The following is a 27398-nucleotide window of genomic DNA, read 5'->3' on the forward strand; positions in this document are numbered from 1 at the left end:
AGTGTTTATGATGTAATACCTTTTGGACTATGATAGGTATGTGCTTCTTATTGTCATAGTGATTGTTGCCAGACAGAAAGGGATATAGAATGAGAATTTCACTCTGCAGCGGAGTGTGCGCTGATATGAAACTTCCTGGCAGATTAAAACTGTGTGCCCGACCGAGACTCGAACCCGGGACCTTTGCCTTTCGCTGGCAAGTGCTCTACCATCTGAGCTACCGAAGCACGACTCACGCCCGGTACTCACAGCTTTAGTTCTGCCAGTATCTCGTCTCCTACCTTCCAAACTTTACAGAAACTCTCCTGCGAACCTTGCAGAACTAGCACTCCTGAAAGAAAGGATATAGCGGAGACATGGCTTAGCCACAGCCTGGGGGATGTTTCCAGAATGAGAATTTCACTCTGCAGCGGAGTGTGCGCTGATATGAAACTTCCTGGCAGATTAAAACTGTGTGCCCGACCGAGACTCGAACCCGGGACCTTTGCCTTTTGCGGGCAAGTGCTCTACCATCTGAGCTTCTGTAAAGTTTGGAAGGTAGGAGACGAGATACTGGCAGAACTAAAGCTGTGAGTACCGCTTGTGAGTCGTGCTTCGGTAGCTCAGATGGTAGAGCACTTTCCCGCGAAAGGCAAAGGTCCCGGGTTCGAGTCTCGGTCGGGCACACAGTTTTAATCTGCCAGGAAGTTTCAGAAAGGGAGATGTGTACCACGTTTGGTTGAAATCATTCCAGTGGTTTTCGAGGAGATATGGAATACACATATCCACAGATACACATATACATATATGAAGGGGTGGGAGAGATATAGTCATAAGCCACACTTTTGACGAAATTCAGATATTCACGCTCTGACATTCTTAACGATGTCCTCCTCATCTTGGATTGAAGAAGTTCTGCGTACTCCGATAGGTGGCTGGTGATGATGTAGTGTAGTTCTGTACTCTGACTCCTGCTGTCTTTTTCAGGAGATACAGAGTCACAAGCCACAACAATATGGCTGAATGCTCACGTGCATCTGAAGGTGCTTCCCAAATTCTAGGGGTATACGGCAGTGGCAGTAGTGTAAATGGAGATTCTGACGCTTTTGACAGTGATGGTTGAACCGTAAAATTACTACTGGTTCACCAAAGGTTATTAATCTCAATCAGTACACAAAATGTAGAGTGGGAGTAGGTGCCGAGGATTAACTTGTGAAATTACACACAATTTTCAGTAACACTCTTTATTCAAATTTAGTGCAAGAATTTACGATATTTTAAAAAAACAACAATCATTTAACAAATAAGTCACAATTTACAATAGGAAAGGACCTTTTAAATTATTAACTTATTATAAAAATTTTTACAAATTTCTGCCAGTTAACTTACGGCAAAGACAGACGCTTGCCAGGTAGGACTTGCGTACATTTACAGCATTCTCCTTTCAAGGCAACAATTTCTACCTGTAATGAAATGGCAACTTTTTGCATGGCAAGAAAACACACTAATAACCAACTACCTGTATAAAACACATAAGCATGTTGAGTAAAAGCCTTAAAAGGTATTGAATTGGAAAAACTCACTACAGCTTTTTCTGACTAGAAAGAATACAAAAAATCCACTACGGCGTACATTAGCCTTGCTTGATTATAGGCAAATATACATAAGCACATATTTACGTACGTTACAGCTTCCAGATGAGCAGGAATTCGTAATGCAATTGACTAGTTCTTACCACGAGGCAAAAGGAATTTTTTCTTCTTTCTTAGAGTACCTTTTACACGTGACTCTAGTAATACTAGTTATTGCAGGTAAGAGAATACATCAGGTCTTAGTGCCTTGCATTTTAAACGGTACAGTCATTGGTGCCTCAGACTTCCACAGACATGGCAGAGTTTAACAGTCGAATAAACCCGTAGTTACAAGCTGGGAGGGGAAAGAGGCAATCCGAACTACACATTTACTCTGACTCCCCCCCCCCCCCCCTTTCGTCCTCAAAAGAGGCCAAACGAAACACCCTTTCTAATGTTACCACCTTCATGCGGATGGGCAGACGAGAATGAATGGCGGGAAAAGCCCCAAAAATACAGGTGGTATAATTAACAAGAATAAGTAAACTGAAATCAATTAAACTTCATAAAATCTGTTAACAATCAGTACTCAACTTCTGGTGCGTTACGACTCCCAGGACTGAACCAACGCAGCACCTCCAAATGATCTGTCGAGCGACCCGCTGCCATCCGTTTCAGATCCTCCTCGCCGGTAACAGCATACTGCCGAACTACAGATTAGGCCCGTTGAGGACCCACGCTCAGGAAGATTCCTTTCGCGAGGAGCAGTTAAAGCCCCATACCACGGAGCTGGTGCTCGCGGTGCTTGCGCTGATGCCGCGGTCTGCGTGCTGTCCCCCTGGCACCGGCAGAGAAGTCGCTTCTTGATGCCCCGACTGCCAAGAGAGCCCATACAGCCCCTTCATAAACCTACGCGAACAGCCAGCTTTTCCCCTTTCCCGCTAGAGGGAGACACCGAAGCCTTCAATTGCGACAACGGCACCACAGCCAGAAAACGGAGGGCAACTGCTTCACGCTACGCGCTGCAGCGTACTTTTCAAAGCTAACTTTACTACGCTCAATGGTGATGAGTTTTGGTGGCCATCAAGCAACAGTTCTAGCTCAGAAGTGGTTTCGGTAAGTATCGAGAAATATTTTTTACTGCCGATAATTGTTCAGTGGTTTTGTGACTTTGTTTCCCGTAACATTGCTCTCACAGTTGATCGTCGTCTTTAGTGTTAAAGAAACCTTTAAAGTCTAATTTTAATGACGAATGCGGTAATAGTATAGTTCTCATGACTGCAAACTTGTAATAATATTTTTATTATCAAAGCCATTTGATCGGCATATAATGATTTGTTTGGCTTGTGACTGTATCTCACGGAAATTCTGTAACGGTTATTCTATTCGTATTACAACTTGAAATAAGTAGAGCAAATAGAGTATCACCCCAGAACCCACGCTTTTCAAGTAAACGAAAGCGTAATATTGATCAGTGGAAAAAAATTGAGGCCAAACGTCGACGTAACGCGTGTCAGCTGCAAGTGTGTTCTAAAACGAAGAAGACTGGTTAGGCAGCATCGTTATTAAATCCCTGTAGTGGTTCAAATAAGTGCTATACGAAACTACTCGGAGAAGAAGAAAATATTTTCCACTCGTTTTGGGACATAGGAAACTTTAATGTCCAGAGTGCTTATCTAATGTGTTGTATGAAAATGGTACCAAAAATGCCAAAGTTCGTTTCACTTTTTGTAAACACAAATGGACCAATTGTCACAAATTTACTTTACCTTGTTCTGATTAATATTTCTTTCTTTCACAGCTACCCAAAAATGAGTACAAAGCAAATTTCATCTAGAACTTTGACATTTTCATACAGTGTGAAAGTAAATGGAATGGAAATCATAATTGGCAAGCAAGCTTCCCTCAGGGTTCATGGCTTATAGAACCACACAAGCACAGTGAGAAATTTGCAACAGCAAATGAAGTTGGGTAGCGCAGTTCCAAAAGAAGAAGAGGTTTATATATTACATTTTACTATAAGTTATCCATTTTAACCAAATAAAATAATGTTGAAGTATAATAACAACATGAAGTGGTGTATCAACTCACATACTCTTTTCTTTCAGGCAAACATAGCCATCATCCACATAAATTTCAAGACGAAGCTGTGTAAGGTGTCAGAGACGTCCTCAGTACTATACCAAAATATAATAGTCGCTATAGCAGGCAGCAGAACCTCAAAAAAGTATATTTTGGACGTGATCTAATAACTGCAACCTTATTTAGGGATAAATACTCTGAAAACTGCAAGGAAAAGGGCGTCCCTACTGTGTCACAAAGCAAATTTAGGGCAGTTTTTGTGTCCGAATTTAAAATAATCTTCAAACTGCCGAAGAGCGACCCCGTTTCAACTTGTGATGCCTTCCTAACAGCAAGGAGTAACCCAGAAGTAAGTGCAGAATAAATTACGCAAAGGAAAAAAACGACATGAGTTGCATCTAAGAATGTCTGATAGCGGGAAAATATGATCGTGTCTTTAACTTCTCTGGCTAAAGAGAATGTGAAAGAGCATCACGTAATAGCAATGGGCATGCAACAAACGTTTCCCATGCCAAAACTAATAGTTGGCCAGGAATTCTTCAAGAGAAAAAAAATGGACGTATAACTACGATATCCACGATTGTGAGCCGAATAAGAGATACGCGTTTCTGTGCAGTGAGAAGGACGGAGGAAGGGGTTCGGATGAAGCTGTGAGTTGCTTATTAAAAATGCTTGTAGACAACTAACACTCAAACCAAAGTCTACACATAATCACAAATAACTGTAAGGCCCAGGCAAAGAATTGCTCTCTTATTGTCCTGGAAAGGATTCTAGTTGCTACCAAAAATAGAGAGATAGGGTTGAACTGACTCCACAATTATTTGTGGGCACAAATGGTCAAACATCGTCGTCAGTGAGTGAATATGACGTCCGCTATAGCAGTATGAAAGATCCGATGGGCACCCGGTCTTATACTGGCATGGCGCTAACCAAAACACACTAATCATCAAAACGAACATATGATGTCGCTTGCAGTTATGGAGTTATGGGCATAACACCCGCATTTCGAAAACTGAGACAGCAATTTGTGGTTCACTGAACATTGGTGTGCAATGTATCATTCATCTAGGCGACAATATTATCGTAGCCTTTTGACGAATCTGCTTTACTGTAATGTAACGATAAGAAAATGCAATCAAGATAACGTGATGTGATTATTTGAGTTTCTTTTCTTCTCGCGCTCGTAAAAAGCTTTGAGCGATTGCAAAGTCAGCGCCATTACCTATGGTCATAATTTAAGCGACAGCATTTTTTTAAAGAAAAATACAGTTCGGTATTGTACATTTACCTTAGATCACTATAATGCACTTCCTTATAATCATGGGCGATCTCATGGCGATCAGAAGAAAATCGGATGCATTTGCTTCATTTACCTTTCGTAAGTAGAACGGATACTCATCAACGACTACAGGAAGAACTAGAATTTCCATCCAGGGGAACCTTTCCATCACCTTACCGACCCAATGGAAATAAATTCCGTAATAGAGAGATTAATGGAGTCCCTTCCCTAAATATTAAGCTAAGGAATGATTGTTAATGAGTGCAACACACACTGAAAAACATGCTTACCACCTGCATACGGAATGACCTTGGGCGTATACATACTTTCGGGAACATATTTTTTGTAAACAGACGGTGAACGAAACAATGAAACAGATCTTATAATTTTAGTAATGTGTGTCGTTGAACTGTTATTACAAACATTAGAATACTTATGAACTAATCGAAGTCATTTTCAGATGTGTGTTATAACTATGCCTCTTCTTTAGTCTTCTTCTTGTTTCTTGTTTATCCCGGCCTCTTGAGATCTCTTGTGAAGAGACACGATAAAACACGTTCAGTAGTGGCGTGGGGCAGTAAAAGAACTTTTGAAGCTTCCGGTTTATTGCCATTTGTGTAAATAAAATCACTCTCATATTCTCATGCAGTCAGAAAATTTCGTGTAACTGTTTGTATGTGTAATTGGACTCATTACGTCGCAAATCGTTCTAATGAATTAATTAATCTACATTACAATGTTTGCTAAGGAACGTGATCAATAAGGTGATATGTGTCTCAGTTAAAGTCCAGCATTGATATTTTGAATAAACTTTCGGTTCATTTTTGTCAAATTCAGCACTTGTCTTAAAATTAATTTCTAACTTCGTGAATTAAGCCCAAGCCCGTTTGCAACTATTGTACGCGATTCACTGGACAGCTCGATCACTCACTAGCGTGTAAGGTATTTCAAATCGAGCGCGCAAGTTTCAGTTTTCCCTAATGGGCTAAACGACTCTTTTGTAATAACGTGATGTGTCTATCTAACGTAAACTCTAAGTGGAACTGGATTTGCCTCCAGTCGGGTCAAGATCACAAAAAATAAAATTCACCGCGCAGCTCAGCGAACTGTACACGGGCAATTTTAGCACTCTAAGCCATAACTCATCTCAGAGTAAAAGCCGCACATAAATTCACACTTTTTCATGCACACAAAATTCAAAACACCTTTCTATTAAACAGATAAATTATGGTTTGCAATTGCTAATTAACATTTCCGATTCTGAATAAACTTCAAGAACTTGTACTTCGTAACAACAAAATTTTATCGCCTGAAAGAAACTATTAGTTTGCTAAAACGGTTTCAGATTAAAGTCAACTCGTATGTAGACGATGACATCAGGAATTGATACGTGCTTGGAATGAACGAAATACCTGTACTGATAAATACTGTCTGTTGAATAATTTACTGACTTTTATAACAAATCTGATACCCCTTGTATCGCCACAGTGTAATCACTGTTACGTCCACATCCTTAATGAAAAAAGAAAGACACCATTTTCAGGCAAACATCCGGAATGTCTGTAAAATATCAAAATAAATTACAGAAGCAGAATATAGCTTTCTTGACCATCATAGTGGAATCGTGGAATTATATACCGATTCCATTCCTATATTTCCATTCAAGGAAGTAAGACTTTCATAAGAAACAAAAAATGATGAAATGAAGTCTTTACGTAGAAGTAAAATAAAAGAAATTAAAAATGGAACTGTTTCCCCGTGTGGCTAGTTGAAAAAGTTCCCACTATGTACAGCGCAAAATGCGTCATTCTCAGAATATCTAAACAGATGCTACTACGAAGCAGTTACAGGGGTAATCTGAAGATAAACTCAATTACAGGAGCAGATTACCTGCCACTCCTCAAAGGAGGGACGAAAAGCGTCATGATCGCCTTGATGAAACGCTGGGAAGTGGCTAGCCACGCGCCGAAATTTTCCTGTTCGCCGGGGCTTAACGTCGGTCCAGACCAACATTCTTCTTTGTGCCACGGGCGGTAAACACGTCCAGCCTTTTCTCAGAGCCGGAAATGCCCGGAGGAGACAGGGAGTTTACAGCACGTCACGCGCCCCTTGTAACCGACGCCTCCACTTTATTCACACGGACAGGTGTGAAGGAGTGCTTACATACTTGCTACATAGAACACGCAAATAAGATAAAGATCTGAAACCTCCACATAAACTGTCAAATACGAATAAAAATATCATATTAGTTTAAACCGGTTGCTCTGTTTACGTCACTGTGATCTGAATGTAATAAATTCTCCTGATGTCTATTTTTATAAAATCGGAAATTTTGTACAAACTCTCTGAATTTCCTGTAATTGCAACAGCTGTTTCTATAGTAGTCGGCCAAAGAAGATGTCTGACAGCTGGAAGCGATATTGACAGCTGTGAACAGAGAAGCGCAAGCAGCTGCAAGCGAAAACAGTAGTCGCTTTTAGAGCTGTTACAACTCTGAGGAAGTCTCACAGGGCCGTATACAAAATGGCGTTATGTGGCTGGATGTGGGAGGCACACGAAGCCGCCGCACTGAACCTACTGAAACTCTCTGGGCCGACTGTTCTATAGCTCAGCTGTGTTTCTGATTGTTAGAGTAGTTTTGTTACCAATGGTAAAGAGATACGCATGCAGTGCTCGGGTGGATGTGACCTAAAAAAATCTTACCACCACGTTAACTTGCTTGTTGCATGGATTTAATTTCAACTGTCGACAACTGACTTGTTTTCCATTGTTGATCAGGTAAGTTTCCGCTGCGAGAGAGTTCTATAGATTGCTCCACTGTTGTGATGTAGTATAGTTTCTGACTACTCATAATGGCGAACCGAATTAATCACTAACGGGTGGAGAAATAAAGGCTACTCTAAATGTATCAAACAGTGAAAAATTAAATTATGGATATGGAGACCATACGGTACCTGTCAAAAGTTTACCATCACCCATGATACCAACTACGTACTTCATTTCAAGCTAAAAACACATTGTAGAAACAAAAGAAACGAACTAAGCAAATATTTTCTCTCACTAACATTAACTGCTGTAGTCAATATCACCCCAGAAGTAGACAGGAAAATCATTTTTCGTTTCATTTCAAAACTATTAGTTTCGAAATAAATGACTTTCTACCTCTGAGTTAAGTTGTATCCGATGATGTTTTATTCAGTTTCATATCACGACACACTAAAATTTGTCATTGTTTCTTTTCTGTGAGCGCCACTGATGTCAATATGACCACAACGTAAACTTCTTTTTGTTTCTTAAACGCAATACTTACTAAAACAGATTCATTATTGTTACACTGAAGAACTGTCACGTATATTTTATATTTGTTACGATACCGCCAATATATCTAGTGAATATTACTTGTAGTCTCTACGACCCCAGTGGTACCCGGTGAGTCAAAAATATCCTGGTAGTAGGAGCGTTAAATACAACACAGTATGATTCAGTTTTTAGCCACTTGAGAATATTCTCTCTTTGCTCGCAGAACAGCAGCACAAACTCTTGGAATTCTACTGATAAGATTTTGTAGTCTTTTGCAGGGTCTGCAGTCCTATACGTCTGTAAATCATACCGTAGATCTTCAACATTAGTTGACCTCACTTTCCTGACCTCTCTGTCACGTTTATCCTATTGTAGTTCAATTGGACAAATAGGACAGTTCAGTTCCCCACATCTCTCTTTTCGATTGAACACTCTCTCCACAATTTATGAGCATGTCTGCAATGATTGTCGTGCTGCAGAACAAACCAACAAGCAATAAGTCTCTTGACAGACGGCACTGCATTGTTGATCAGAGACCTGTTATATCGATCCTTCTTTAAAGTTCCATTAATTCTCAGTAGAGCACCAACACCTAAAAACATCCCCACAACATGACCGACCCTCTACCGCGCTTCACCTTTGGCGTCACACAATGGCTCTCCATACATTCTCCGCGAGATAACGTCCGACGATGGCTTCAAAATATTTCAAATTGAGATCCGTTCGCGAATAACTCCGTGGACCATTGTTGCACGATCCAGTTTTTATGTTGCTACTGTGATGAGGTTCGAAAAATGGAACCCTTTCAGACCGAAGAATACGAAAAAAATAATTTTAAATTTTTTACACGTTTAACCTTTTCTGTTATATTAAGCAATGAATACAATAAGAAACTGGAGAAAATAGTAAACAGTTATTTTAAGGAGGTGGTTTCACTTTGGAAACACTGGGACATGCAATTCTGAACCAACCAACATTTCATGTGATATATTTGAAAGAAAATTCTTATTTTTCCCCGAATCCTCGCACCTCGAGTCTTCCATGAACTCGCAACGAATAAAACAAATTACAGTCGCAAGTAGAAAACAAAAATGGACTGAAAAGTTAATAAATTCTGTAGCAAAACTCTATACTGTCCCACTGGGTTCATTTCGATAAAATTAATAAAAGCAGTAGTCAAACTTCAAGTTTACGATACAGTAACTTAGATATGCTTACTTTTATTGTCAGTGAGCTCCTCAATACGGCCACAAAAATACCGCATTCCGGAATCTCCCACAATCACGTAGCATAACCACTATGTCCCCTGTTGTTTCGGATACATGAAATGCATCCGCAGTTGTGAATACGGGCAACCATCCATCATTATGGAACAACAAGAATGATAATTTGTAGCAGACCTGGTCCCGAACCTGGGCTTCCCATTTGACGTGAGAGGTCGCATTAACCTCTTTGGCTATCCGTGCAAGATCCACGGCCACGCCGTTGTTCATGCGTCACAATAAAAAAAAAAATGGCTCTGAGCACTATGGGACCTAACATCTTAGGTCATCAGTCCCCTAGAACTTAGAACTAGTTAAACCTAACGAACCTAAGGACATCACACACATCCATGCCCGAGGCAGGATTCGAACCTGCGACCGTAGCAGTCGCGCGGTTCCGGACTGCGCGTCTAGGACCGCGAGACCACCGCGGCCGGCCATGCGTCACAGCCTGCACTCGTACATATTATGTAACTCCCGCAGAGCGGTCATCTTAACTGAAGGTCGCTGCCTGATATCGGCTGATAAATAAGATAGTGCAGTGCTTGTGTCGCATCGTACTTCTTAACAAGACAGAAACTGCAATATCGTGTAGCTTTGAACGATATAAGCGACTGCTGCAAAGATATATTCATAGAAGTACCTCTTTGTACGATAAGAAGACTCTGTCTTGCCTTAGCACGAGCTATTTCTTCCGTAAGACCCTAGTACTTTAAAAAAAATAATAAAATGGTAGTTTCAGGCAGAAACCACTGGTACTCGTAGGTTTAAGATTACCAACATGTCGATCGTCTGGCGTGACATAAAGTGTACATAAAACGCTAATAGCAGATAAGCAGCAGGTGTATAATAACAATGAAGAAGCGGAGCTTTTTCAAGAGGCAGATTTCGTGCTAATTTAGTTGATTACAAGTGGAAGGCAGAAACGTGAATAACATTAAGCAGTGTTGTGAAAGTTCACTGTTAATACAGTACACAGATAGAACCTTTGTCTATTCGTAACGTATCCCTTGAGTCGTTCCACATTCCTGAGACTTTGTATTCTTGATGGGATCTACGGAGCACGATGAATGAATGAGTGAATGAAGTTAGTCTACAAAAAGCTAACAACTTGGTTTGTGCTAAAAAAGAGAACTATCTGATGTTTTTGTTTCATTGGTGTCACCACATCGCCGTTTAACCTTGGAAGGTTTCCTTTGGGACACGCTTCTGTCCTCATAATTACCTCCAGTCATAAACGATGTAGAATCGTAATGTCTTTATTTCTGAATTTTATTTTGAAAAGAAGACAGTAAGGTGACAATCAAGCCAGCAATCCTTTTGTCTGCTATAATGAGCTTACCAGTTTTCCCGACAGAGAGACAGATTGCTCCTGATTGACCCAGATCAGGAAATGAACGTTTCGTGCAATGGATTAAATGTTATGAACAGAGTGGCCCTCATAAATAAGTGCCAGGTGCTGGTTCTTACAAAACCGTCAAAGGTTTAATGAAGTGCAAGGGGATTTGTCTAACTACTGAACTGTAAGTCTGGTACCAGTTTAACCCCAATTGTCATCTGTCTACTGACTGGTTTGATGCGGCCCGCCACGAATTCCTTTCCTGTGCTAACCTCTTCATCTCAGAGTAGCATTTGCAACCTACGTCCTCAATTATTTGCTTGACGTATTCCAATCTCTGTCTTCTTATACAGTTTTTGCCCTCTACAGCTCCCTTTAGTACCATGGAAGTCATTCCCTCATGTCTTAGCAGATGTCCTATCATCCTGTCCCTTCTCCTTATCAGTGTTTTCCACATATTCCTTTCCTCTCCGATTCTGCGTAGAACCTCCTCATTCCTTACCTTATCAGTCCAACTAACTTTCAACATTCGTCTATAGCACCACATCTCAAATGCTTCGATTCTCTTCTGTTCCATTTTTCCCACAGTCAAGGTTTCACTACCATACAATGTTGTACTCCAGACGTACATCTTCAGAAATTTCTTCCTCAAATTAAGGCCGGTATTTGATATTAGTAGACTTGTCTTGGCCAGAAATGCCTTTTTTGCCATAGCGAGTCTGCTTTTGATGTCCTCCTTGCTCCGTCCGTCATTGGTTATTGTAGTGCCTAGGTAGCAGAATTCCTTAATTTCATAGATTTCGTGCCCATCAATCCCGGTGTTAAGTTTCTCGCTGTTCTCATTTCTACTACTTCTCATTACCTCCGTCTTTCTCCGATTTACTCTCAAACCATACTGTGTATTCATTAGACTGTTCATTCCAATCAGCAGATCATTTAATTCTTCTTCACTTTCACTCAGGACAGCAATGTCATCAGCGAATCGTATCACTGATATCCTTTCACCTGGTATTTTAATTGCACTCCTGAACCTTTCTTTTATTTCCATCATTGCTTCCTCGATGTACAGATTGAAGAGTAGGGGCCTTCTTAATACGAGCACTTCGTTCTTGATCGTCCACTCTTATTATTCCCTCTTGGTTGTTGTACATATTGTATATGACCTGTCCCTCCCTATAGCTTACCCCTACTTTTTTCAGAATCTCGAACAGCTTGCACCATTTTATATTGTCGAACGTATTTTCCAGGCCTACAAATCCTATGAAAGTGTCTTGATTTTGCTTTAGCCTTGCTTCATTTATTAGCCGTATCGTCAGAATTGCCTCTCTCGTCCCTTTACTTTTCCTAAAGCCAAACTGATCGTCACCTAGCGCATTCTCAATTTTCTTTTCCATTCTTCTGTATATTATTCTTGTAAGCAGCTTCGATGCATGAGCTGTTAAGCTGTTGTGCGATAATTCTCGCACTTGTCACCTCTTGCTGTCTTCGGAATTGTGTGGATGATGCTTTTCCGGAAGTCAGATAGTATGTCGCCAGACTCATATATTCTACACACCAACGTGAATAGTCGTTTTGTTGCCACTTCCCCCAATGAATTTAGAAATTCTGATGGAATGTTATCTATCTCCTCTGCCTTATTTGACCGTAAGTCCTCCAAAGCTCTTTTAAATTCCGATTTTAATACTGGATCCCCTATCTCTTCTAAATCGACTCCTGTTTCTTCTTCTATCACATCAGACAAATCTTCACCCTCATAGAGGCTTTCAATGTATTCTTTCCACCTATCTGCTCTCTCCTCTGCGTTTAACGGTAGAATTCCCGTTGCACTCTTAATGTTACCACCGTTGCTTTTAATGTCACCAAAGGTTGTTTTGACTTTCCTGTATGCTGAGTCTGTCCTTCCGACAAACATATCTTTTTCGATGTCTTGACATTTTTACTGCAGCCATTTCGTCATAGCTTCCCTGCACTTCCTATTTATTTCATTCCTCAGCGACTTGTATTTCTGTATTCCTGATTTTCCCGGAATATGTTTGTACTTCCTCCTTTCATCAATCAACTGAAGTATTTCTTCTGTTACCCATGGTTTCTTCGCAGCTACCTTCTTTGTACCTATGTTTTCCTTCCCAACTTCAGTGATGGCCCTTTTTAGAGATGTCCATTCCTCTTCAACTGTACTGCCTACTGCGCTATTCCTTATTGCTGTATCTACAGCGTTAGAGAACTTCAAACGTATCTCGTCATTCCTTAGTTCTTCAGTATCGCACATCTTTGCGTATTGATTCTTCCTGACTAATGTCCTGAACCTCAGCCTACTCTTCATCACTACTATATTGTGATCCGAGTCTATATCTGCTCCTGGGTACGCCTTACAATCCAGTATCTGATTTCGGAAACTCTGTCTGACCATGATGTAATCTAATTGAAATCTTCCCGTTTCTCCCGGCCTTTCCCAAGTATACCTCCTCCTCGTGTGATTATTGAACAGAGTATTCGCTATTACTAGCTGAAACCTGTTACAGAACTCAATTAGCCTTTCTCCTCTTTCATTCCTTGTCCCAAGCCCATATTCTCCTGTAACCTTTTCTTCTAGTCCTTCCCGTACAGCTGCATTCCAGTCGCCCATGACTATTAAATTTTCGTCCCCCTTTACATACTGCATTACCCTTTCAATATCCTCATACACTTTCTCTATCTGTTCATCTTGAGCTTGCGACGTCGGCATGTATACCTGAACTATCGTTGTCGGTGTTGGTCTGCTGTCGATTCTGATTAGAACAACCTGGTCACTGAACTGTTCACAGTAACACACCCTCTGCCCTACTTTCCTATTCATAACGAATCCTACACCTGTTATTCCATTTTCTGCTGCTGTTGATATTACCCGATACCCATCTGACCAGATATCCTTGTCTTCTTTCCACTTCACTTCACTGACCCCTACTATATCTAGATTGAGCCTTTGCGTTTCCGTTTTCAGATTTTATAGTTTCCCTACCACCTTGAAGCTTCTGACATTCCTCGCCCCGACTCGTAGAACGTTATCCTTTCGTTGATTATTCAGTCTTTTTCTCATGGTAACCTCACCCTTGGCAGTCCCCTCCCAGAGATCCGAATGGGGGACTATTTCGGAATCTTTTGCCAATGGAGAGATAATCATGACACTTCTTCAATTACAGGCCACATGTCCTGTGGATACACGTTACGTGTCTCTAATTCAGTGGTTTCCATTGCCTTCTGCATCCTCATGTCGTTGATCATTACTGATTCTTCCGCCTTTAGGGGCAATCTCCCACCCCTAGGACAAGAGAGTGCCCTGAACCTCTATCCGCTCCTCCGCCCTCTTTGACAAGGCCGTTGGCAAAATGAGGCTGACTTCTTATGCCGGAAGTCTTCGGCCGCCAATGCTGATTATTTATCAAAATGTGGGCAGTGGCTGGGATCGAACCAGGGACCTAAGACAATTTGATTTTGAATCAAAGACGCTACCCCTTTTTTTTTTTTTTTTTTTTTTTTTTTTTTTTTTTTTTTTTTTTTTTTTAAAAGAGTGTTCAGATATGGGTAGGTGGAGACAAGGCGGGCAGGGGTCGAAACCCGAGGCCTGGCCGCGATGTCTCCCCCCTCCCGTCCCGGAATCACTCACTCAAAGTAGCTTTTTGATTATTTTTTTTATGTATATTTTTTTTCACCAGGAAAAGGGTAAATGGAAAAAAAGATCTTTATTGGTACAAACTTAAATACAACAGAAATGCCATCCTTCCGGCGAAAATAACACAAGACAATATACTCGTACAAGGCGAGGAATTTTTTTTTTTTTATGAACATGGTGTAGGGAAAAAAAGCATAATAGGTCTGGTGTAATCTAAGAGGTGTGAAGCAATATACAGTGGAGTGAGGGAAAGACCAGTGTTGTCTGGGGTAGTGCATTAAAGAAAGGAGGCGCGTGTCCATGCGCCTATTCCACTGTGGGTTACAATGTAGAAAGTAGCGCGGGGAGTCTCAGATGTCAGCAGGGGGGGCGGGAGTGCTGTCGGCGTGTGGCACCATCCAACTGAGCGGGGGTGAAGTAAAGATCGCGTGTAGGTAATTGGCGAAGAAGGCGCGGTAGCGCGGTCGCTGTTCGACTTCACTGTGGGCGGTTTGTAAGTACTGCCAGAAATCAAGGCGTGATTTGTCGCCACCATTATACATGTTGGTGATCGTCCATCCCTTGACCCAGACAATCGCATGATTTTTGGAGGCGGGGAAATAAGTATTCTGAGGATGGATAAAAGTCCATGGGTCAATCGAGTCCGGCGGAACGCGGAGGTAACAGGCTACGAACTGTCGGGCAAGTTTCCAGACGTCACTGGTGGCAGTACAAGTCAGTTGATGGACATCGTCATCCACGAGGTTGCAAATGGAACAAAGTGGAGAGTCCTGTAGTCCGATGGCGTGAAGGCGATGGTTTGTGGCGAATTTTTCATTTGCGACTTGGTACCATGTTGCCCGGACGTTGGAGGGAAGAAAAGGCTGGTGGATGTGGCGCCAAACCGTTGGCCACCGCGTGGACGGATGTCTCAGTTCGATATTGTTGCTGGATATGGAACGAAGGAGAGGGGTGTAAAAATCTTTAGGTCGAGGAGAACGCGTGGTCGGTAAGGGTGTGTGAGCATAACTGAAGTCGACGATGAAATCAGAAATGTGCGTCAAATGGTGCTTGATGTGTCCGACTGGTACTGGTGGTGTTATGGTCGCGGGCACAAGAATTTCCAGCAAGCTGCGCGTAAGGGAGGTGCCCCCGTGCCACTGCTTGTGCATGGTGGACATGTACAAGGACGCCGCTCGGAGTCGCACATTGACAAGGCCGAGGCCTCCTGCTCGCGGGGGAAGGGTGAGCGTGTCGCAGCGGACCTTAAAGATCGTACCGGCTGTAAGGAAGTATCCGAGGGCAGCCTGAAGGCTGCGTCCAATAGTTGATGGCAGCGGGAGGACCTGTGCGATGTGGACCATTCTGGCCGCCACATGTTGATTGAGGTATTGGACACGTTGTAAAGAATCGAGTCGTCGGAGAAGATTTTGTCGCACCGTCGTGCGGATTGTTTGGAGTGCACGCCGAAAATTGATGGCAGCGGAGCGGCGCACGGTGGAGGTGAAAATGATACCAAGATATCGTAGTTGTTGTACACACGGGAGAGGTGCTAAGTCTTCGTGTGAGAGACCGCGTCCAATGGGCATCGCCGCGGATTTAGCCACATTCATGTTACTGCCCGCTGCAGTGCCGTACGTTGATATCAAATCAAGTACCGTGTGTGTTTCACTCCGTGAGCGGATCAAGAGGAGGAGGTCGTCCGCATACGCACGACATCGAAAACTGTGCTGTCGCAAAGTGAGACCAGAAAGGTGGCTCGTCAGACTCCCGATGAGTGGCTCCAGGCTTATGGCATACAGTAGGGTCGAAAGTGGGCAGCCTTGCCGTACGGAACGCCGGATCGCCACTGGTCCCGCCACACGGCCGTTAGCCTGAATCAGAGATTCGGCGGTGCCGTACAGGCGCCGGATCACGTCGATAAAGGCTGGTGGAAAACCCATGCGGTTCATCACTGAGAACAGAAAAAGATGCCGCAATTTGTCGAATGCGCTGTCAAAATCAATGGCAACCACTGCGGCGCGGAGTCTGCACGCCGCTGCCAGTGCAATTAAATCGCGACATTCTCCTGTGGCCGTTTGTATATTAACTGAGCCGCCCGGAGTTGTCTGTTCCGGGGATAGAATGCTAGGCAGGATCTTGCGGCATCGCGTTGCCAGTAGGCGTGTAAAAATTTTACAGTCTGCGTTAAGCAGAGTCAGGGGACGGTAATGTGCTGTCGTCACACCTGGTGTCGGCTTGTGGATGGGTATAATAATTCCCGTGACGAAGGACGGCGGTACGGCGTTCCCTATCGTCAGCAGTTCATTAAACATCGTTGTCCACCGTGATGCCATTAGTGTGAAGAAAGCGCGATAAAATTCTATCGGCAATCCGTCGACACCAGGTGACTTATTCAGAGCGCCTTTTTTGATTGCATCGTGGATTTCGTCACGCGTAATGGGCTCCAGCAGCTCGTCCGCTTCGTCGCTGGTGAGGGTGCGAGTTACGTGTGGTAACACAGACTCCTCAGCATGGTTGTTGGTAGTCTCCTCCTGGTACATTGTGCGGTAGTGGTCGACAAAGGCACTGACGATTTCGGCCTGGCAAGTGACGTGCTGGCCGCGACAGGTGGTGATCTCGGTGATGAGTTGTCGTCGTCGATGTTTCCTATCGGAGGCGATATGATGCATGGTCGGATGTTCTTGTTCCGCCGAATCTTGACGTCGGGTTCGCACCATAGCCCCCTGCAGTCTACGGCGTGTCAAAGTTACAATTTGCGCCTTAATCCTGCTGCGTTCCCTCTGGGTGTCGGGGGTGGGCGGTTGGGCGTCCAGGTCGCGGAGAACGGCGTAGAAATAGTCGGTAGTGTGCCGGCGCCACGTAGCAACTTCCTTTCCATACTGAATCAAAGTACGTCGAATGGCAGGTTTGGCACATTCTAGCCACCAGGTCAAGGTTGTGCAGTATTTAGGTAAGCGACGTTCACAGGTGGCCCATGTCTCGGTAACACGTTGAAGACATTCGGGATCATGAAGATGGGAGGTGTTTAGCTTCCACGGTGCACGACTACGCCAGACCACTTGCTTGGGGAAGAGAATGTTGCAGATGTAGGCACAGTGGTCCGAAAAGGCCAGGGGCCAAAGTTCTGCACCTTGGACTGCAGGTGTGAGTTCCCGAGAGACGTAAATTCTATCAAGGCGGCTCGCGGAGTGACTCGTCTGGTAAGTATGTCCAGGCGCGTCGCCGTGCCGAACTTCCCAAGTGTCGCGGAGCAACAGATCTCGGACGACAAGACGCAGTTCTTGACAGGTGTTGTAGTGGGGCACTTGATCTTTAGGGTGCAAGACACAATTAAAATCACCCCCAAGCAAGTAATGGTCGCAGCGTCCAAGAAACAAAGGAGCGATTTCTTCTGAATAGAAGAGGGCCCTGTCGCGTCTGCGGGTGGAGCCTGAAGGAGCGTAAATGTTGATGATACGCGTCCCCATGACGGTGACGGCCATGCCTCTGGCAGATGGAAGGTATGTGATATCGGCCACTGGAATGCCTTCTCTGGCGTAGATGGCTACGCCGCGTCCCAGGTGGTCACCAGGAGAAGGATAAGTGTTATATCCCGCGACGTCTGGTAGTGTGGCCAGGTGTACTTCCTGTAGTAGTGCGATATCGACGTCCGACGCCCATATCATCTCTCGCAGCAATTGAAGTTTCACGGGTGAGCTAATGGTGTTAGTGTTGATCGTCGCTATTCGGTAGGTTTGGAGCTGTAACCCGCCGTGGAGGGGAACTCCACCGGCGGAGGATGAAGAGGGACGAGGCAACGGTGAGTCGTGCCGTACGCCACCTGACGGCATTATCAGCGGCGTAACGATGCTTCCGTCTGGGGTAACTCTGTCCCCAGTGTGTGGTCCGGCTCCTCATCGACGTCCTCACTCCACACCATTGAAGGCGTTGTCGTTGTGATGGTCGTACGTTCCACTTCGGTCGTAGGGGCAGAGGACGTCTCGGCGGCAGTCGCATCTGTGGAGTCCATTGGTTCAGGAGCACCTGAGCGAGCCAGTAGAGTAGGCATCGACGTATCCACAGTCGGCGTCATGTTGCCGTCATTCGTATCGTCGTGTAGGTTCTCCGAGGCCTCGTCGGGTCGGACGGCCTCTGGAGCATCGGGGGGTGGTGATCCGTCTCGTTCCGAGACCGTATGGCGCCTCCTCTTGCGCCTCTTAGGTGAACGTTGTTTGCGGGTTCGTCCCTCCGTGTCGGAAGACGGGAGGGAGTCGCGTCGCTCTGAGAGGAAGGCCGTTGCGGGAACGTCAAATGAAGGGGCGTCCATATGTTCAGGGGGGTGGGTGTCGGAAGTCGTCGCTGTTGGTAGTGGCGCCAGAGTAGCGTCAGGCTTTGAGCGCGACGCGTCGGCCCCAGCGGTATCCGTAGCAGCTGGAAGGGTCACCGGTGCATGGTCCGATGGGCGGCGGCCGGTGGGAGGAGAACAGAGCGCCGATGCGTAGGTGATCGGTAAAACCGTAGTCGGAGCCGGAGGTGCCACGGTAGCGGCTGGCAATTGGGTGATTCGTCGCTGAAGACACTCAGATCTGAGGTGGCCTTCTTTGCCGCACCCGGAACAGGTCTTGGGTTGGCCGTCGTATATGACAACCGCGCGGCACCCGCTAATTTGCAGGTAAGATGGCACGTGGCGATGGAGGTCGATGGTGATCTGCCGTACACCGTTAAGAACAGGGTACGTTTGGAATTGCGCCCAGCGTTCGGCAGTGTGGCCGTGTACAGTGCCATAGGGGCGGAAAGCCGCGATAACGTCTTCCGCTGGAAGCTCGAACGGGAGTTCGAAAACTCGTATGGTGCGCATTCCTAAGCCGGCATGGTCGACAGTGACCGCTCCGACATTGCCGTCGGCGTGGCAAAAGCGTAATCCATGGTTGGTGTCACGAAGTATTCTTTCACATACCGCGTCATTGACGACTTTGACGTACACAGTACTGCTTAATATGGACAAATGGATGCCCAAGATGTCAGAAGCTGGGTTCTTAGCAACGTCGCGTAGGAAGCGTTCCACTTCCAAGGCCTTTGGTCGTGCGTAGTCGTTGCAGAAGTTGAAACGTAAAGCTGATTTTCGAAAACGGTTGGCCATGGTTCTAGTGCACGTAAGCGACACGTAAGTGACGGCTGCTGAAATGTAAACAACAGCGAGCGCGCGCGCTCCTCAGGCGGAAACAACAACACGTCCGCACTGCACGGCGGCGAAAGCCGGACTGTTGCCAATGGAGAGATAATCATGACACTTCTTCAATTACAGGCCACATGTCCTGTGGATACACGTTACGTGTCTCTAATTCAGTGTTTTCCATTGCCTTCTGCATCCTCATGTCGTTGATCATTACTGATTCTTCCGCCTTTAGGGGCAATCTCCCACCCCTAGGACAAGAGAGTGCCCTGAACCTCTATCCGCTCCTCCGCCCTCTTTGACAAGGCCGTTGGCAAAATGAGGCTGACTTCTTATGCCGGAAGTCTTCGGCCGCCAATGCTGATTATTTATCAAAATGTGGGCAGTGGCTGGGATCGAACCCGGAACCTAAGACATTTTGATTATGAATCAAAGACGCTACCCCTAGACCACAGGTACATCCATTAACCCTAATATAATACAATTATTCATTGGAATCACATATATAATGAAGAAAGCAATAATTACACACTAAAGTAAGCAGTAAATTACAAAATGAGGGGACCTACCAATTATGAACATAAAAAGGTTCTTAAATTTGAGGTAGGTAGGTTTGGCGAAGTTTACAAGGAACAAGCAGGTTAGGAGTCACCATTATCTCAGTAGATCCTTCCCGAAAATACTCAACCACGGACGGGATCAATCGCAGCGTATAAAATCCGCACCAAATGACAAACTCTGTCGTGGTTGAGCTCTCGAGTCCCTGACCAGGTGTCAAATCGTGCAACATAATCAAGTTTAGAAGCAACGGGCCGAAAAAAGCGTAACGGCTTTCCAACCCGGTTACCGTTCTTTGCAAAATTATCTCATCATAGTTGATGAGTCTATGGATGTAGTCACGCAAATAGTGGTGTCTCCAACCAGCCGTTAGGCATTAACCACTGTGTGATCGGTAGACCGTTAGAAATGCTAGCACGGCCTTCACTACGCCCCGAGCATCTGCTTCCAGAGTGTCCCAAAAATCTATCTTTCCTCTCTACACTGCATGAAATCATGCAAAAGAATACTCCATCGATGGGAAGGCTCTGCTATCCACTGGATAATGAGATATTTTTCGAAACAGTTGTACAACGCCACACTGAGCAATCGTTTTAGATATTCTCCAATCGGCTGACTTCTGGCATATACAGTTCTGAGAAAACCGAGATCCAAAATACCACATCCCAGATATCTTTTTACGGAGCCCAACGAGCTATTTCCCTGCCTTGCGACAGAGAGAAATTCTCACGCCACATGACGTGGCGTACGGCACTTGCCCAACTTGAGAGGGAAAGGGAAAAACTTTTAACAATAACCAACAGACTCCTACAGCACAACAAATAAAGGACTTGCAGATAACTATAGAGATAGATGCAAATTGAGAAGTGTGATAGTGGCTTAATGTTTGCAGTCACCGAAATCAACACATACACTCCTGGAAATTGAAATAAGAACACCGTGAATTCATTGTCCCAGGAAGGGGAAACTTTATTGACACATTCCTGGGGTCTGATACATCACATGATCACACTGACAGAACCACAGGCACATAGTCACAGGCAACAGAGCATGCACAATGTCGGCACTAGTACAGTGTATATCCACCTTTCGCAGCAATGCAGGCTGCTATTCTCCCATGGAGATGATCGTAGAGATGCTGGATGTAGTCCTGTGGAACGGCTTGCCATGCCATTTCCACCTGGCGCCTCAGTTGGACCAGCGTTCGTGCTCGACGTGCAGACCGCGTGAGACGACGCTTCATCCAGTCCCAAACATGCTCAATGGGGGACAGATCCGGAGATCTTGCTGGCCAGGGTAGTTGACTTACACCTTCTAGAGCACGTTGAGTGGCACGGGATACATGCGGACGTGCATTGTCCTGTTGGAACAGCAAGTTCCCTTGCCGGTCTAGGAATGGTAGAACGATGGGTTCGATGACGGTTTGGATGTACCGTGCACTATTCAGTGTCCCCTCGACGATCACCAGTGGCGTACGGCCAGTGTACGAGATCGCTCCCCACACCATGATGCCGGGTGTTGGCCCTGTGTGCCTCGGTCGTATGCAGTCCTGATTGTGGCGCTCACCTGCACGGCGCCAAACACGCATACGACCATCATTGGCACCAAAGCAGAAGCGACTCTCATCGCTGAAGACGACACGTCTCCATTCGTCCCTCCATTCACGCCTGTCGCGACACCACTGGAGGCGGGCTGCACGATGTTGGGGCGTGAGCGGAAGACGGCCTAACGGTGTGCGGGACCGTACCCCAGCTTCATGGAGACGGTTGCGAATGGTCCTCGCCGATACCCCAGGAGCAACAGTGTCCCTAATTTGCTGGGAAGTGGCGGTGCGGTCCCCTACGGCACTGCGTAGGATCCTACGGTCTTGGCGTGCATCCGTGCGTCGCTGCGGTCCGGTCCCAGGTCGACGGGCACGTGCACCTTCCGCCGACCACTGGCGACAACATCGATGTACTGTGGAGACCTCACGCCCCACGTGTTGAGCAATTCGGCGGTACGTCCACCCGGCCTCCCGCATGCCCACTATACGCCCTTGCTCAAAGTCCGTCAACTGCACATACGGTTCACGTCCACGCTGTCGCGGCATGCTACCAGTGTTAAAGACTGCGATGGAGCTCCATATGCCACGGCAAACTGGCTGACACTGACGGCGGCGGTGCATAAATGCTGCGCAGCTAGCGCCATTCGACGGCCAACACCGCGGTTCCTGGTGTGTCCGCTGTGCCGTGCGTGTGATCATTGCTTGTACAGCCCTCTCGCAGTGTCCGGAGCAAGTATGGTGGGTCTGACACACCGGTGTCAATGTGTTCTTTTTTCCATTTCCAGGAGTGTATTATAAGAACCAGATATTCACCAACCGGTAGAAACATGATGCATGATGTGTCGACAGAAGTGCCGACACAGTGTTATTTTGAGGGGGCCGATATGCACGCTATAAGCTCACGCAGAATATCGTGAAGTCTGAAACAGGACGCTCAATGAATGCTATAAAGAAAAGTACGTTGCTTTTGGAATACTTAACTTTAATCCATCCTTGTTGTATACATCGTTTTTGTTGAGACATGCTTTAGACGATAATTATCAATTGCTATGTAAGGCTAATGGCGCCTTGCTAGATCGTAGCCATGGACTTAGCTGAAGGCTATTCTAACTATCTGCTCGGCAAAGGAGCGAGGCTTCGTCAGTGTAGTCGCTAGCTACGTCGTCCGTACAACTGGGGCGAGTGCTAGTCCGTATCTTGAACCTGCCTTGTGGTGGCGCTCGGTCTGCGATCACACAGTGGCGACACGCGGGTCCGACATGTACTAATGGACCGCGGCCGATTTAAAGCTACCACCTAGCAAGTGTGGTGTCTGGCGGTGACACCACAATGCATATTCCGATAAAATGAATGAAAAGCTAACGTATCAGTCCACCAGTTTATTGACGTGTTTCATGACACAGTTACATGGAGCGAGCTGTGAATGGCTGGGATAGAACAGTCATCTGATTTTTAGCACGAGCCTAGAGATGTGACAAGATGTGACGGCAGATGTAAGGAGGAAGAAACATAGAGTTTTCCTGTTATAATGATGGGGTAACTTTGCTGTATATCTCCCGTAACCTTTTTTAAAACTGTCGAATAATAATGATAGTTAGCTATGTGGACTAGATGAAACAAACTGGAGTGGGCAATTCATTTGATAACGAAAAAAAAAAAATTAACGTGCCTCTGATATCGATTGCAGTGCTTATATTGGAGGTGAAGATCCTTCCACAATCCGCTATGATCGAAAATCTGTGTCGATGTTGTAACTCTAAACGTCCCCCTGCAGTCCCGTGACGATTATTTGTGTGGATTTCCCCCAGTGCCACGTGTTGAAGAGATCCTTACCATCGTTTATTCACTGTTACCTTAGTAAGCAAGGAAACACCTGACCAAAACTCGATGTAGACAGATGGTTAAATATTTAGGTTAAAACCTGACGGAGAAAAGAAACAGCGTCGATGTGGCTTTAAAATAGCTACTTTCAAAGGAACGAAACGACTATTTAAAATCAAGAGAAAAATGCCATTATAGCATATAGCATATTATAGCATATAGCTTATACAGCACGGCCGATCCGCTACGTCCTAAAATGACAGAATAATGAAACAGTTACCATAATTTCAATCTCATGTGAACAGTTTAGTGCCCTTAAGGGAATGAATGTAATGTCGTGTTGGAGAACTATTCTGTGTCATATATCAAAAAATTGTTTGAATTGAACTTCGTTGTGTTTGGTAGACTTGCATTGGTAGGAAACATGATGTATTTTGTGGTCTAATAAAAGAGGCGGTGTAGCGAGTGCAGTAGTTCGGGCTGTATACATCGTACGACGCTGAAACATCGTAGGTATGTTCATTAATCGGAGCGCTAGAGGATTACGCTGAAAGGAAAGTAATAGTTCCATTTTCTGCCACCAGGTGAAAACATGACGCTGTAAGCTGTCAGAGTGACGTGTTTGTGCAGGAAGGAAGGATCGAACACATGATAACGATAAATGTGGCACGCTTTTTAGGCTACAGTCACAGACTGCAACGTGTGTTCAATAAGGTCTTCCTACACAGTAACATGCTGCATTTGTAACACGAAGTGGTGGATAGTTGCTCGCAGAATATCCGGTATAATCAGAGTGATATATCGTTGTATGCTATCCTTCAGATCAGAAAGGTTCCTGACACATCCTTGATAGGAGTGATCTTCTAGATATCCCCGTAACGGGAAGTTACATGGACTTACGTTTGAGATTTGGAAGACAATTCTTCTAATTGTCGAGAGGTGATGCGGTCATTACCATAGGTTTCTCGATGAAAATCTTTCACCTGGCTGGTGGCGTGTGGTGTCTCTCCATCTTGCATGAAAATAGTGGCGTGGACACAACTGCGTTCTTGCAAAGCTAGAATAATATATTTCAAAATGAGGTCCTTATAACGCGCAGGTGTCACTGTATAACTGATTTCCCCGTGAGGTGTCATCTCCTCGAAGAAAAATTGACCGAGAATAAAGGAGCTTGTGAAGTCACGCTGCACAGTCACGTACGCTGAATGCAGAGGATATTCCTGCACAACATGCGGTGGAGGAGAGCCCCATATGTGGACGTTCTGTGTATTGACAGCACCGTGCAGAGTAAAACGTACCTTCTCCGTCAACAGGATATTCCCCAGCTACATGATAACCAATGCCATACGAGCCAAAAAGCGAAGGGCAATTTCACGGCTTTGTACCCGATCTGCCGGCCGGAGTGGCCGAGCGGTTAAAGGCGCTACAGTCTGGAACCCCACGACCGCTACGGTCGCAGGTTCGAATCCTGCCTCGGGCATGGATATGTGTGATGTCCTTAGGTTAGATAGGTTTAAGTAGTTCTAAGTTCTAGGGGACTTATGACCACAGCAGTTGAGGCCCATAGTGCTCAGAGCCATTTTTTTGTACCCGATCTTGGTGCTTCATTTCGTGCACATCTGAATCTTGTAGGGATACAAGTCTCAAATGAGCCGCCAAATCTTTTTAGCTGTTGATATGGGGCGAGATAATTACCGGGACACATTACTCAATATTCTATTTCTTATGATTCTTTGTGTAATTTGTAGTAAGGATTTTGGTATCAGCAGTATGATCCGATCACTGTATTCCTACTAATTGTGCCAGAAATCTGATAAAAATGTTGAAAGAAATCATTAGTGGACTAGAAACATATTTCCGTAGTACAAGCGCCAGTACGTAGTTCATAAAGATAACGGTATCTCACCGGGAGCAAAAAGTCTTTTGTGTAATTAATTTCCAAATGTGGTGGTGACAACCAGCATTTAAAATTATGTGTAATGAGGACGATGTGGTGTTTTATGATGAATCATGTAATAAGATTGCTATGCATTAATGTTACGGTATAGTACAGTACGAGAGAGACAAACATATTGTTTATTACTGTGTGACTTACTGCGCTTAGATAATTCTACTTAGATAGTAAGATTTTTGTTCTTGCTAAGATTTAATTTCGTGAGAAAGGAGTCCGTTTGTGTAGTACAAATCGGTGCCATTGCGAAATTGAAAATGAAAGATGAATATACATCTACACTCCTGGAAATGGAAAAAAGAACACATTGACACCGGTGTGTCAGACCCACCATACTTGCTCCGGACACTGCGAGAGGGCTGTACAAGCAATGATCACACGCACGGCACAGCGGACACACCAGGAACCGCGGTGTTGGCCGTCGAATGGCGCTAGCTGCGCAGCATTTGTGCACCGCCGCCGTCAGTGTCAGCCAGTTTGCCGTGGCATACGGAGCTCCATCGCAGTCTTTAACACTGGTAGCATGCCGCGACAGCGTGGACGTGAACCGTATGTGCAGTTGACGGACTTTGAGCGAGGGCGTATAGTGGGCATGCGGGAGGCCGGGTGGACGTACCGCCGAATTGCTCAACACGTGGGGCGTGAGGTCTCCACAGTACATCGATGTTGTCGCCAGTGGTCGGCGGAAGGTGCACGTGCCCGTCGACCTGGGACCGGACCGCAGCGACGCACGGATGCACGCCAAGACCGTAGGATCCTACGCAGTGCCGTAGGGGACCGCACCGCCACTTCCCAGCAAATTAGGGACACTGTTGCTCCTGGGGTATCGGCGAGGACCATTCGCAACCGTCTCCATGAAGCTGGGGTACGGTCCCGCACACCGTTAGGCCGTCTTCCGCTCACGCCCCAACATCGTGCAGCCCGCCTCCAGTGGTGTCGCGACAGGCGTGAATGGAGGGACGAATGGAGACGTGTCGTCTTCAGCGATGAGAGTCGCTTCTGCCTTGGTGCCAATGATGGTCGTATGCGTGTTTGGCGCCGTGCAGGTGAGCGCCACAATCAGGACTGCATACGACCGAGGCACACAGGGCCAACACCCGGCATCATGGTGTGGGGAGCGATCTCGTACACTGGCCGTACACCACTGGTGATCGTCGAGGGGACACTGAATAGTGCACGGTACATCCAAACCTTCATCGAACCCATCGTTCTACCATTCCTAGACCGGCAAGGGAACTTGCTGTTCCAACAGGACAATGCACGTCCGCATGTATCCCGTGCCACCCAACGTGCTCTAGAAGGTGTAAGTCAACTACCCTGGCCAGCAAGATCTCCGGATCTGTCCCCCATTGAGCATGTTTGGGACTGGATGAAGCGTCGTCTCACGCGGTCTGCACGTCCAGCACGAACGCTGGTCCAACTGAGGCGCCAGGTGGAAATGGCATGGCAAGCCGTTCCACAGGACTACATCCAGCATCTCTACGATCGTCTCCATGGAAGAATAACAGCCTGCATTGCTGCGAAAGGTGGATATACACTGTACTAGTGCCGACATTGTGCATGCTCTGTTGCCTGTGTCTATGTGCCTGTGGTTCTGTCAGTGTGATCATGTGATGTATCTGACCCCAGGAATGTGTCAATAAAGTTTCCCCTTCCTGGGACAATGAATTAACGGTGTTCTTATTTCAATTTCCAGAAGTGTATGTGGCTATCGGTGCACGACTGCCGGAGACAACCAAACTTCCATATGGCGTCAACCATGCGTCTACATGCATGCATGCATGCATGTCGAAAGAAACTATCAATCGTGTTCAGAATAACACAGGCACTGTCATATCGTATTTATCTGCCGTTAAAGGGCAAGCGACTTTCAAGCAAAGAGTCTCGTCTGTGCGGGATAGATGTGCAAGTACGGGTCGCAGACAGATGG

This window comes from Schistocerca piceifrons, chromosome 4 (assembly GCF_021461385.2).
Source record: "Schistocerca piceifrons isolate TAMUIC-IGC-003096 chromosome 4, iqSchPice1.1, whole genome shotgun sequence".
Lineage (NCBI taxonomy): Eukaryota > Metazoa > Arthropoda > Insecta > Orthoptera > Acrididae > Schistocerca > Schistocerca piceifrons.